The sequence below is a fragment of the Eucyclogobius newberryi genome, unplaced genomic scaffold (assembly GCF_026437365.1).
Source record: "Eucyclogobius newberryi isolate DKJ021-1_F unplaced genomic scaffold, fEucNew1.0.hap1 SCAF_17, whole genome shotgun sequence".
In the NCBI taxonomy this organism is placed as follows: Eukaryota; Metazoa; Chordata; class Actinopteri; order Gobiiformes; family Gobiidae; genus Eucyclogobius; species Eucyclogobius newberryi.
Window position 1 is genome coordinate 21,280,201 of NW_027315801.1, and position 14,224 is coordinate 21,294,424.

General features: G+C 39.6%; 1 protein-coding gene across 2 annotated transcripts in view; it reads right to left on the reverse strand.

The window, feature by feature from the left end:
• Nucleotides 1–13,841, reverse strand: part of plxnb3 (plexin B3) — a 109,947-nt gene extending 96,106 nt beyond the window's left edge. For both annotated transcript variants that reach the window (XM_072449391.1, XM_072449393.1), the window contains exon 1: nucleotides 13,727–13,841. The gene's annotated coding sequence lies outside the window, so the exon portion shown is untranslated. The remainder of the gene's footprint in view (nucleotides 1–13,726) is intronic.
• Between the last annotated feature and the right edge of the window lie 383 nt (nucleotides 13,842–14,224).

Consider the following 14,224-nt stretch of genomic DNA (forward strand, 5'->3'; position numbering starts at 1 on the left):
CAAGTCATGCTTCACCTGAGTAAAATCAAGACAAAAGGCGCCAAAAGACACTGATGTTGTTAAATAAAAGAAAAAAAGAACTAGTTCATTTGAAACAGCTTGCCACAATTTCCGACCACATTTCAAGCATCTTAAGTCGTCACCTCGATGAGTTTATAAGAGCTTTTCACAACTGTCAGGGGCCAGAAAAAGCTGTTAAAGCTGTTACAGTAAAGCTAACAACAACTTGTGCACCCACTGTTTTTTGGAGAATAATGAATGCTTCATAATGAGATACAGACACAGTCTCATTTTGACCCTTAGAGCTGCTATTACTATATATCTGTACCGGGCCGGGAATTTTCAATTACATGGACAAAAATTGGGTGCGGCCCTTTTTTTTTTTAGTCCATATGGCTCCTGGTTCAGCCCCCAGTATGAGTCTTGGTTTAGTTCTAGTTCAGCTCCTATTCGTCCTTCAGTCTTGGTTTGGTCTAGTTCAGATTAAGCTTCAGTCGTTGTTGTTGTTGTTGTTGTTGTTGTTGTTGTTGTTGTTGTTGTTGTACGCAATACCGTAAATTAAAAAGTAGAGAGAAAGACTGCCTCAGTCCCAGTTCAGTTCAGTCCTGGAACTGTTCCATTTGAGTTCCGGTTGAGTCTTTTAATTTTGGTGCAGTCCTGCTTCCGTCCTAGTTTGGTTGTATCCTGCTTTATTAGTCCTAGTTCAGTCCTGGTTCAGACCTGGTTCAGACCTGGTTCAGTCCTGGTTCAGACCTGGTTCAGTTCTCGTTCAGTCCTGGTTCAGTCCTGGTTCAGTCCTGGTTCAGTTCTCGTTCAGTCCTGGTTCAGTCCTGGTTCAGTCTTAGTTCAGTCCTGGTTCTGTCCTGGTTGTGTCCTGGTTCTGTCCTGGTTCTATTCTGGTTCAATCCTGGTTCAGTCCTGGTTCAGTCCCTGTTCAGTCCTGGTTCAGTCCTGGTTCAGTTCTTCACTTCTGTATTTTACTCTCAGGTTATTATTGCCTGGTTCACAGCAGAGTCTTTTCTTTTCTCAAACATCAAACAGAATTTTTCATCAAAACTCAATTACACACACGCTCTCTCTCTCTCTCTCTCTCTCTCTCGCTCTCTCTCTCTCTCTCTCTCTCTCTCTCTCTCTCTCTCTCTCTCTCTCTCTCTCTCGCTCTCTCTCTCTCTCTCTCTCTCTCTCTCTCACGGCTGCTGGAGTCTGTATCAGAGCGGGGTCCGGTCGCCGCTGGCAACCGTCTCCTCCTGTCTCCATGGCAACCCCATCACCGCACTGTTACCGGGATACGTGGATCGCCATGGAAACGCCGGGATGGACCAACATCAGCATCAAAAAAAGAACATCAAGAGGCGGAAACACCCCAAATTTCCGACTCCGCACGGCGAGGGAGCGGAGACAAAGAACTAACGACACACACACAGTACAGTGCAGGATATGCACGCATACCAGGAGGTCAGAGGTTCAATTCCCCTGCGCACCTCTAGTCACACTACGCCAACGGAGGTGTCAAGGAGGGCATCTGGTGTAAAAACTGCCAAAGTATGTTTCAAGATACTCATCGCAATTAAGTATCTTGCCCAACAACACAACGACCACTACTGACTACTACTATGAAGACTTAGTAGTAGTAAGTGGAATTAAAACTAGAATTAAAACTAAATTAACTATAAATACACTGCATGAATAGGACTGAATAGTGTAGAACAGTGGATGTAAATAGGATAAGGCAACGTTGTAATATGAACTAAATTGCTCTAATTTTGTCTTGAAAATGGCAAAATATTGAGCTGAGTGGTTAGGGAGACAGCACATATGCCAGGCTCCATGTCCAGCCCTCCCTTTTCTCATCACTGCCCTGTGTCATTAAGCCCACGGGTCAAAAATACTATAAAAAATAATGTTTTTTGGCATCATAATATCTATTGAGCATTGGACATTTTCCTTGGTATCGAATTGGGTTTGACAAAAGACTAAGCCTCCCTCTCCCCAGACACCTCATTCACTATTATTAAACCTCACTTATTGCCTTGCTCTTCTGGTGTAGCTTGTAATGCCGTCGCAAACCTGCTTGTTCCACTGAGCCAGGTCCAGAGAATGCAAATATTGACATGACATTTTTGCTTCACAGTTATGCTAAATTGTCATAGAGCATTTTACAACAAGCCCCAATAAACAACACTGGACAATAGCAATGTCTCAATATAACCTTGTATTTGTTTGGAAATCACCTCAAAGCAGCGACAAAAGGAACAGTTTCAAGTTCCCGGAAAAGTCGTATTTATTTGACTATTTTGTGTAAATAAATAAAGCGCGTAAAGAGTCCTGTGTTCTGATGTGCACATGAAGGACTCACAGCAGGTTCGCTAGCAGAGATGACGATGCCTTTGAATAATAAGAAGCTCAAGAAGGAAGCAAGACATTCAAGACCTTTTCTCGCATAATCTCACAATGGGGCCGAGAACAGATTAAAAAAACATTACATTAACACTGTTGTAACAAATGGGGTTTGTCCGATAGGGATTTTTTTTTTATTTAAAAATCCGTAGCAAGGCCCACAAATCTTAAATTGGAGTAAGTTTGGCACAATGGTGTAAATATGCAGACATATTTTAGCCTAATTTCTGTTCTATTTCCATTTTTACTCATTAGTCTGTTCAAAAAGACCAATCTGAGCCACCAAGGAGAAAGTGGGAATGACGCAAAATATTGACCAATACCAATATCGATGAGAAGTGGTCGATATCAGCCGATCCTGAAACTGATACATTACCCATCCCTACGAACAAGCAAAACTAAAGAAGTCTAAAAGAGGAATAAAGCAAGATTTAAACCAACTTCAAACTAAGTCTAAACCAGAACTAAAGCCAGCCCAACCCAAGACTTAGCCAAGACTACGTCAGTCCCACATCAGAACTAACCCAGGTCTTATATCGAGTCCGTGGGGGTGGGGTCTATAGTGGAAGACTTGGTCTTGGTCTGATCCAGATTAGGGCGTGTCTCTTCAGAAGAGATTAACACAAATTTAAGATTCAAATCCTCAAAATACAAGTGCGACATTAACTGGTGAATTTAAACATTTGTGGAGGAAAAAACAAATTGTTATTTGGAGGATCATGCAGCTGAGTCATTAGTCGAGAGCAAAATCCAGTTAATTTAGATTTCAGTCTCCAGTTAATTTAGATTTCAGTCTCAAAGTTAACAGATGTAGTAGTTTTATTTGTTGTATGTTCTGTCCTGCTTTGGAGCTAGTGAGACTAACTTTAGTGATGGGAAATAAAATCTGGTTTATTTGTAGATCGTTTTTTGACCATTGAATAAGTAAATAAGTAAAGTGAACAAATACAGAAATTGCTTAAACTTAATGGAAACATATTAAGACGTAAAACTCAAGGTAAACGAATGCGACGGCTTGTTCTATAAAGTCAGGAGTCTTTGTCATCTGTGTCAAAATAACTCGGACGTGGACAGCTGCTCTAAACCTTGCCAACCACAACTTTTACTGATGAATTGTGGGAAAGTTTGAGCCCACCACATCACTCTAAAGACCGCCTGACACTTCCACAAAACGGCGCATTCATTTAAGCACACTCGAGCATTCACACAGCCACAAAACACAGCGCTATAGTAAATAAATTGTAAAGCAAACGGCAAAGGAGCCACCCAAACCCAGCCCTCCTCTCAGCCCTCTTCAGCCAAGTTGAATTCGGACAAATTTGAAAAGTAAAGTCCTTCAAGTGTTCCTGTTTTTTCTCTCGCCATCACAAAACATTAGTGCTCAGGGTTCAGGAGGGAGGGTACGAGGGGGAGGGAGGGTACGAGGGGGAGGGAGGGCGGGCGGGGGGGTTTGTGGTGTGAAGGGGGTTGTGAGAGGGGGGAGTGTGAGCTGGAGAAGTAGCTGGAGGTGATATTAATAATCCATAACACGTTTGTAAGGCTTCCGACGGAGAAAGTCTATCTCAAAACACAAACCGGCGAACATTTAAAAGTCGTCAGAAGGAGAGCGGAGTTTAGCACTGAGAATGAGAAAGAGAGGGTGAGGAGCGGGAGGAGAGGAAGAGGAGAGGAAGAGGCTGCGTGCGGAGCAGAGCTAAAACTACAGGGCTTTGGGTGTGGTTCTGCTTGCTTCTGAGAAAGAAACATTTCAATAAAACTAAATGACAAATTGACAAAGCAATGATTAGTTTCTACTAAGCTACTTGGGAATCATTCGATAAGTGCTGCGATAACGATATTATTGAGATATTTTAGTGCACTTTTTGACAAAATCCTTTCAGTTGTATCCAAACCAAAATGTGAACGCTTTAATTTACTAGTCAGACTCGCTCAAAATAAACACATCCCAAATTAGAAAGGTAAATAATATATGAAACCTGCCTTTTTAACTTGAAAACACACATTGTCATTTAGAAATGTTTGTGCTCAGGACAACCTTGATGTTATTGCAATATAGTAAGTTTGTTTCGATATTGATTATTGTGTTAAACAATATTGCGGTATTTGGTTTGGTTACTACAGTGTAATGCAGAATAATTATGTAGTTTTACTTTGACAAAGAAATTAGGTTGACTTGTTGACTTGAATTAATGTATATTCTTATCTAGAAATTACATGAAATTATGCTTAATTGTGCCTTTAAATGTCGTGGCTGAGGTTAAGAAATATCAGACATTTTAAACTAGATTACACAGTGTTTTTTAAAAGATTTTCTCTTTAAATATAAAATCTTTTATAATGTAAAATATACCCATATTCTAATCTCCAAAACATCAACTACATTAGTTGAAATTGTTCAATGTATACCCCACTTTCTTTTACTAAATTGGTTTGAAAAATACCATATTTTGTTATTCATATGTGTTGTTTCACATTTTAAACACAGATTAAGGAGCAATTTGTTGATAACCTGGATTAAATTAACAGTTAATACATGTACAAGTTTTAGAGCTGGGTTGAAAAATCGATTTTCCGATTTTTAATCGATTCGCATATTAATGACCGATTATCGATTCGTAGGTCCAAAGATCGATTTTTTTTTTTATTTATTAAAAAAAAAAAAAAAAAAAAAAAAAAAAAAAATTATTTTTATTTTTTTAAATGCTCAACGTTTACGTTTCAGTACTGGCAGTGTGTGAGCAGTTTTAAAATAAAAATGCTTTTGGTAGCAACCGCTTTTGGGTGAATTCTTAATTATTTTCAAGCATAATAATAATGCACTGGTTAGTGTCCCAGTAGAATCCACTGTTGCAGATGTAGTCACCTCAATGATGTCCTCCATTTATTGTCCTGAATTATCTTTCTTGAAGGTAGATTGACCCTTAACCTTTTCATCAGTCTTCCAGCCATCAGTAACTACCAATACTTGTAAGATTTGCTGTTTAATATTGATATAATATTAGTTTTAATATGTTGCTTCTCTATACAGTCATGAAGTGAAGGAAACAGTTCAAACACATTTTTCATTTTTAATAACATTAACCCCCGGATCGAATCGAAATCAGATCGAATCGGAAATCAGATCGAAATTGGAGCGAATCGGATGGAATCTGAGAAATTGGAAAAAATCGATTTTGAAACGTAAAAATCGGAATCGAATCGATTCTTGAAATTTGAATCGAAACCCAGCTCTAACAAGTTTCCAGTCTTTTTTCGCCATGGTTCTGCGTAGTGGCATTCAAAAAAAGACATATTTCATCAAAATTTGAGTCCCTTATTTTTATCTTCCTAAAAACGCATTGTACTGTTCTTGAATGTTAGCGTGTGCCAGTTTTTCCGCAGCTAATTAATATTTTGACACGTTCTTTCATGCGTACATAGATTGCCAGTTTGCAGGCGGACAGATGTTGAACAGAGGAGCGTGGCAGGAGAACGCTTCACGGGCTTTTATTGTGGCGGGATGTGTTACACTGTAGCTGTCGGTCAGAACAATACAGCCTGCAATGGAATAGCACTTTTCATTTGGTGGGACGTGTTATAAACCAGTTAGAAACAATAAAGTAACACAAATAAACCTGAACAAGGCCAAGACGATCAACGGTGAAAGTTCCAGATCCAGACTAGGAATAAGTAACACAAAATAAACTAAACAAGGTATTTCTTGACTTTAAGCTGAAGCACTTCTAAACCACAGACTGAATTTAGCTTTAGGGATGGGAAGATTATCAGGTTAATCAATAATTGTGATTATTAAGGTCACAATATAATCATAAAGACTAAAACATGATAATCAAGACATTCTTAGATGAAAAAAATTGTTTTTTCCAAATTCAATTTATAGAAATGTGACAATTTTCCAACTAAATAAGGTGTTTTTTTAAGTTCAATTAAAAGAAATGTGATGATTTTAGAAGCAAAATCAAGTCATTTCTGCTCAGCCTTTACTCAAAAACGTTAATGCAAAGTGTTTTTTTGTCTTGCCGATTATGTCAAATTAATCATCCAGAACGTTTTATTTAATAATAAGGAAAGAAAATGTAGGACTTTACTGTTGTTTTGCTCGAGGTCAAAAATCGCGAATAATTGTTAAATCGCAATGTTTAATCTCGCAATAGTCGCTACACTAGAATTTGAAATCGTGACATCCCTACTTAGACTAAACCAGGACAAAAATCTGGTCTAAACTACAACCAATTCTAGCCTCAACCAGTCTTTTGAAGTCATAAACCGTAATGTTTGTTTCGACATGAATAAGCGATGCATATTCTTGATTGGTCAATCCACTTGTCAATCACACCCAACCGACCTCTGTGTGTGAAGCAATCCATTCATTTTAATGCAGAAGAGCTGCTCTTCCAAGATGTTCAACAACTATAAGAGTAACACAAACTTTAGGAGTTTTATTGTGTCAGATACAGAAACAAATACATAGAGAAGAATAAAGAGATCCGAAAGGCCAATATAAATATCTAACAACGCTAACGACAGCTGCGGGCTAAATGCTACCACGATGCTAGCGCCGCCTGCTGTATTTTTACATCTACGGAACAATACGTTAACTTTTCCGTGTCAACAACCTCCATGAAGACTCAGTTGTGACTCGACTTGAATTTGTTGTGCTAAAAATACACATAATTTGCCAAGAAACACATTAGAAGAATGAAAAAGTAGTGTTTCCTGTTGAATCAACAGGAAGTTTCAGCCACGGCAGGCCTGATATGACGGGCCACAAAAGGGCTTAACGAATCCTAATCCAGGTCTAAACCAAAAAAAACAGGACTAAACCAGATGAAACTTTGGATTGAACCAGGACTGAACCGGCACAAAACAAATCTTTTCAAAACACATATAATAAATAAAAAGGCAATTTGAATCCTACATGTACACATCCTAAACGTTACCAACCTCGTTTATTTTTAATGTAATCACTGTGTAAATTCTAATCTCTGTGTAAAACAACAGCCGATCTCTTTTCCTGCAGCTAAAGGGGTCCCGTGGGTATTGAACCGACAACCTTCTGCACGCTGGGCTTTGAAGCATGTGTGGGAGGGGTTAGCGTTACGGGATGTGCAGATGAGAGGGTCCGAGCAGTGAATTATTGACGAGCGGGATCTGTGGAGGTCAGCTGGAGAGGCAAAGGGAACTATTAATGAGAACGAGTCAAAACTGGAATTAATTAATGCAGGAAATCGAATGGGAGATGGTCGAAATTAAAACAAAAGTGGTTTGAAGAAGTGTCGGACGAGACGAGATCATGTGAGATCGACTTAAAAAGTTAAACTCACTCTTGTGCACGAACATTATATGTAAATTGAGACTTGACAGGGATTGAACCCGGAACTGAACCTTGACCAAAACCAGACTGAACCAAGTCTACATCGGGAGCAAACTGGGATCAAACCAAGACATGTGTGACCAAACCGGAACAAATTCATGCAAATACAAACAAGACAGGGACTAAACCAGAGCAGTTTTATAAAGTCTGATCGATTCAAAACCCAGACCAAGATGGCAAAAAAGCAGAAATAGGATTCAGCCCAGTTTGAAATAAGTGAACTGCATTGGAGCATGGATCTATTGTTAGAAGTAGAAGGCATCTGTGGGTGGCAGGACCCCACACGGAGCTCATGAGACCTAGGGCTGCTCCATTACGGGGAAAAAAGCATTATTTGGCACACAATTGGAATCCCGGTTATTTCAGACGCTGTACCATTTTACCTGTGGTGAAAGTGCTGGAGACTACGGCGGCATTCAAGAGATAAATGAGCCCAAACAGCAAATTGTCACAGGAAATTTGATTTTCTCATCACCATATCGCAATAATTGAAATCACAATTATAATTTGATTCATTGCACAGCCTCATTTCGAGCAAAAGTCTAATTTCATAACAACAGCATTGATAAAAAAATATTTTTAGATTATAAAACTGGTGTCGAAACCAGATACTCATTAAGAGAAAATGTAAATGGGAATTATCTGGGTTTTATTTTAATTTTTTTGCTCTATCAGAACTAGAGAAAGACTACATACAAACGGAAAGAAAGTACTATTGTGAGTCTATTGTATAAAAAATATTGTTGAGTATATATTATTGAGTATTGAGAATTCAACTATCGAATTCAAGTTTGAATATTTAAATGGTACAGAATCACTTTACATTTTACATTGGCCTTCAACAATGTACAATGTTAAAAGAGTCAGTCTGTATGTTTTTAGCTTGAAGGATTTTCAAATGTTTATTGCAGTGTTTTTGTTTCAGTCGCTTAACTGTATTTTCTATGTTAATTCAATATTAAATTCAGAGCACGGCTTGAATTTAAGAAACACTAAAATATTTCCCTTCAGAGAACAATGTAATAATACAACCAGACTCACGTGTATTTCAGGACATACTAAATTGTTAGCAAAAAGAAATGTCTTACATATTAAACACATAATATTAACACATAATATTGCAGTCCGATTTGCTTTTTGACACCAATTAAAGTGAAATTTTGTTTCCATGGCAATTATGTTTGTTTAGAGACCATTTTGTAAGTTATCTGAGATGACACTGATATTAATGGTAAGACAGCAACAGATGACTTTGGACAGCATGAAGACGCCATCTGACAAAATCTCATTAATTCAGTGCATTTGCTAATAAATGTGTCTTTTTCCATCAACAGAGCAGAACCGAGTCTGACACACCAGAACAGCAGCTGTCTCCTGCACGACCAACTCTTAAAACACTATGCAACTAGGTGAGGGACAGGGACAGGTCTAAACCAGGTCTAAACCAGGACTAAACCAGGTCTAAACCAGGTCTAAACCAGAACTAAACCAGGTATAAACCAGGTCTAAACCAGGTATAAACCAGGTATAAACCAGGTATAAAGCAGGACTAAACCCGGTATAAACCAGGGCTAAACCAGGACTAAACCAGGTATAAACCAGGACCAAACCCAGTCTAACACAGGTCTAAACCAGGGCTGAACCAGTGCTAAATCAGGTCTAAACCAGTGCTGAATCAGGGCTGCACCAGGACTAAATAAGAGCAAAAGTATTGTTAAAGCAGGGCTGAACCAAAACAAATACATGTCTAAATTAGGGGGGGACAAGCAAAACCAGGACTAACCCAGAACTAAACTCTAAATAAAGTCTGAAATAATACTAAACTGGGGCTAAACAAGCACTAAACTAGGTCTAAAGGAGTAATAAACCAGGATTAAACTCAGTTTAAAGCAGTAGGCTTCTAAACCAGGACTAACCCAGGGCTAAATCAGGACTAAAATGGGGCAAAACCAGGTCAAAACCAAAATGCAGGGCTAAATTATGACAAAACCAAGGCTAAATCAGGAATATATGCAGACTATGGTGTAAAACTAGGACTAAACCCCTTTCTACCCCAGGGCTAGTAGGACTAAAGTAAAAAAGAAGAACATCTGGCTCTGATCAAACCTAATGAAATGCATGTTACCATGGCAGAAGTACAGTACAGAGGAGGGATGGCAGAGCTAGCACAGCGGGAACACTAACAGAATGTAGACAGGTGGAAAACCAGCGGGCTGAGTGCCATTTTATAGGAGTGAATTCAAATGTTTGATCCACAACAAAGTGATGATCCTGTAGAGAAGAGACCAATAAATACTGCAGAAACAAACCGTGGAACTCTTCTAAGACGTGGGTGCCGCTGGAGCACAAAGAAAACAGAAAAAACATAACATAATAACACACTTGCATTTGAAGAGTCCTTATCTTAATGCACAGAAAACTGCACAAGTTGGCAAGTTGTCAGGGGAAGTAGCAGTAGATGTTTTATGCGATTATTGCTATGTGTGTGTGTCCAAAGTTACTGAGAATGACTCCAGATATTCACGGGTCCTAACTGTAATAAACTCGCAAAGAAAGGGAACGTGAAATGAGGCTGAATACATTAATTGAGTTAGTGGTCATTTTAAAGAAGGCTAAATCAACTTTAATGATCTTTTAACCTTGTCACAACGGCACTTCATCATCATTAGTTTTCTTGTACTTGTATTTTGATTGATTCCTGCATGTTTGAGTTAATTGTATTGTCCTGGAACTGAGGCTCGAGTGCTTAGAAAATTCCTGTTTTCACCTACCCCCTATCCCCGCCCACTTCCCTGTACTTAGTTGTGATAATTTTTTTTAAATAAGACTCAATGTGGCATATGTAGGGCTCTAAAATGTCACATAGCAACTTTGAAAAGTAAAAACACCATAAATGATGATCAACAGTGTGCTACAGTGTAATGTCACTGTCGTTTCTGCAGTTTTGAAGTCAATGGACCTGTTTCTATTATTATTAAGATGTTTCATTATTTTTTTATGTTTTTATTGCTATTTACAATCAAAAAAATTAAAAAATTTGATCGATTTAAGTTATAGTTCAACACTAAAGGAGATCAAATGTCTCCTTTATGTATACAGCGCTTACTATGTGACCTTCAATATGATTTGTGCAAGAGTTTTAAAGCTCCTTAGATTAAAAATTTTCTTTCTGTCATCACATTTTTAATATCTAATCCACATCTGCCAAAGTCACGCATGACGTCTTCAACAGATTGCAACTGCACCAGATCTACGAGATTTAAACTAAGACTAAACCAAGTCCAAACTAAAGCAGGTTTTACCTCGGAATCAGCTCCTCCAGATCTGACACAAATCTTGTGACCCGATGACATCACTTCCTGTGCAATTAAATCTCACAAGTTTAACGTCTGTTTGGGTTAATCTGAGTTTCTTCAGATTACAGAGCTTTAGCAGCTCTAATCCGGCAAACTGGGACCACCACCCATAGAATTAGGAACAGGCAAAGTGTGTCGACAAGAAGCACGGCAGAAAATTCAAACTGTGCAGAAAACATTTGAAAGAAGTGATCAATCTATTCCTATTTTGGATATGAAATAGGGGTGGGCAATATTGAAAAAAGGAATATCTTTTTGCAGTATCTTGATATTACTATATTTTCAAAATGTGCTCAAACGTGCATGTAAATGTTATGTCGCCCAAAGATGAATAGACTTTACAATTATCCCTAAAAGGGCAGAATTATCACTTAAATATCACAATATCACATTTCTGTTCATTTTATTTTTAATCAGATCTTTTTACCGTCATTCAAATTTTAATTATAGACTATGTACTCAATATTCAAATTTTGCAAAACACAGAAACATTTGTGTTGGAACTGACTCTGAACTTTCTAGGAAAATGTTAGTTTGCAATTGAGATTATTCATAAAGATCAGACCAGTCACAGAGGGGGGATTATGAAACCAGGGCACTAGAGGGTGGCAAATATTAACACAAATATTCTTGATATTTTTGGCGCATCCTGTTGGCACATAGGCTCAATTAAGATAAGATAAGATAATCCTTTATTGTCCCACATGGGGAAATTTCATTGGTGCAACGCAGGTAGATACAGAGGTAGATACAGAAGAACAGATCACTTATAGGAAGTCTGAAAAACACTTTCAGTAGAAGATCTCCTATAAATAAATAAAAACTCCCATAGACAAATAAATACAATTAGACTGGAAAGTCAAGCGTGAAATGGGGGATGAAAGAAGGGAGGACATGCAGTAAATTGTTGTAGTCGGGGTTCAAACCGACGACCAATTAAGAAGTGCAGCTTTTACACTTCAAGGAGAAAATTTAAGGACTGTTTGATTGTGTGAATTGTTTGTTCTTCCTGTATCCATGGAGACCTGCGTAGAGCGAGCTTTGGACCTTTGAAATGCTACAGACTTCTTATACCATGTGGCAGATGATGTTCCAGAGGAAATACCTCGAGGGAATGGCTTGTCTCATAATCAAAACAACAGAGTGGAGAGCGAGACTTCCTGTTGTGTCTCCAGAGTCCACCTGCTCGCCCTGGACACTGGGATACACTGGCTGCAGGACACAGAGGAGAGACACTTTTGTCCTGACAGTTAATCTCCTCAGACTGAGGAGATCTGCTGGCCAAAGATGCACTGAGATCCTCAATTATTCTTGTATTTCAACAGCTAAGTGTGCTTGAATTGCCCCTTTGGGATAAATAAAGTTGTATAGATTGATTATAAAAACATCCATAATGAAATAAACGCCTGGAGTCAAAGTCTTTTCTTCAGTATGAAGCAATTCATTCACTCAAGTCACGCCCAAGTGGCCATGCGTCTATGCCACAGCTGTCCTGGGGCACATTGACAAAAGTGTGGCTGCAATTCAGTGCCAACCATCAGCAACATCAGCATCATGACCAGCAACGTCACACTGTGTGAGTGTGCAAACGCCATACTGTCAAGTGCACAATATATAGCCGATTCTTTTGTGAGCTAAGAGGCCATTTTAGGTTAATATTTATATTATTATATTTAAATTCTAACAGCAAAAATGTAAAAGTAAAAACAAAAGTCTGAGTGCTATTTAGTAATATTGAGACTATAGAAGAAGTAAAGTAAAAATAGAGCAAACTCGGAGAAGGAGATAATAAGATAATATTGTTTACTCCTGTAAAGTCTGAACCGGTTTTTCCACTTCTCCTGTGCGTGTGCGCGTGCGTCAGGAGCACGAGCCTGTTTTTAACGAGCGCCGTTTACGTGACTTCCACTTTCTGCTCCACCAAAACCGCTTCAGTCCAGGAGTTCAATCAATAAAAAGTCAAATGGAAGCTTTCCCAAACTCTCTGTGCAAACACTACAGCGGGGGGCGGGGTGCACGCGCGCACGCGGGTCCCGGTGACAGTGCGCGCGCGGTGCCCCAGTCTCTGTGCGCAGGAATGTGCGCTATTCACGCTGAGGTAAGAGCCAAGCCGGGACAAGTCCACACAACAGCGAACTGAAAGTGAAGCGCACGTGTTTGGGCAGAAATGTCATAAAACATCAACTAAATTCAACTGTCAAAAGACCAGCTTCAGAATCTTGTCTACGGACTCCATCAGAAAAAAAACACCACTTCTAAACTCACTTTCCAATAAAGAGAGGCGCTTGGGATGTCAAAACCGCAACATAAACACATGAAATGACACAAAACAAATCAATACAATTAAAATATCGCAGCCGATTAAAGGAGAGGCGTATTTTCTAACCAAAATGACTTAAAACTCATCTCTTGGCGGATTTTTTATTTAAAGAAAAGCGATGTTTACGTTAAGTGAGCGCGTTTCTGCTCGGAGTCCGGTTGCGCGCTGGAGACACGCCTGAGAGCACGCGCTACCCGCAGCGGCGGCGGCTCGGGACAAGTTCAAACCGCGACAAAATCTCCGAAACGAGGAGCAAGGCGAGGCTCACGTGGGACTCACCTGACGGTCACGCGCTGCTCCACAGGTCCGGTACAGTGCGCGCGAGGGGTGTACCGCCACAATCACGAACCCGGACGCGGACGGATCCCGGCGCAGACAGTGTACTCACTACAACAGGTCCCGCACAGTCCGGGAGAAGACCCCGCCCCACCGCGCGCTCAGCTGCTCCAGGCCGGGGAGAGCGGAGGGGGGCAGAGCAGGGGGGAGGAAGAGCAGGAGGGAAGAGCAGGAGGAGAGGAAGGGGGAGAACGGGACAAGCGACAACTAACTTCAGGAGAAAATGTGATACGGCTGCAATAATGTATTATTTATGATTCGCATATTCGGAGCGATGTGCAGTATTTGAATGCAGTTGTAGTGCCGCACTCTGCTAGGATGAAGATATTCACATGACATCATTACTGTGGAGGAAAGCTCTTCATGTGTTCACTTCTTGCAGGTTGTAATAAGCACTTTATAAATGCTGTGTGTGGGATCATTGTCATTTCACTGCAGCAG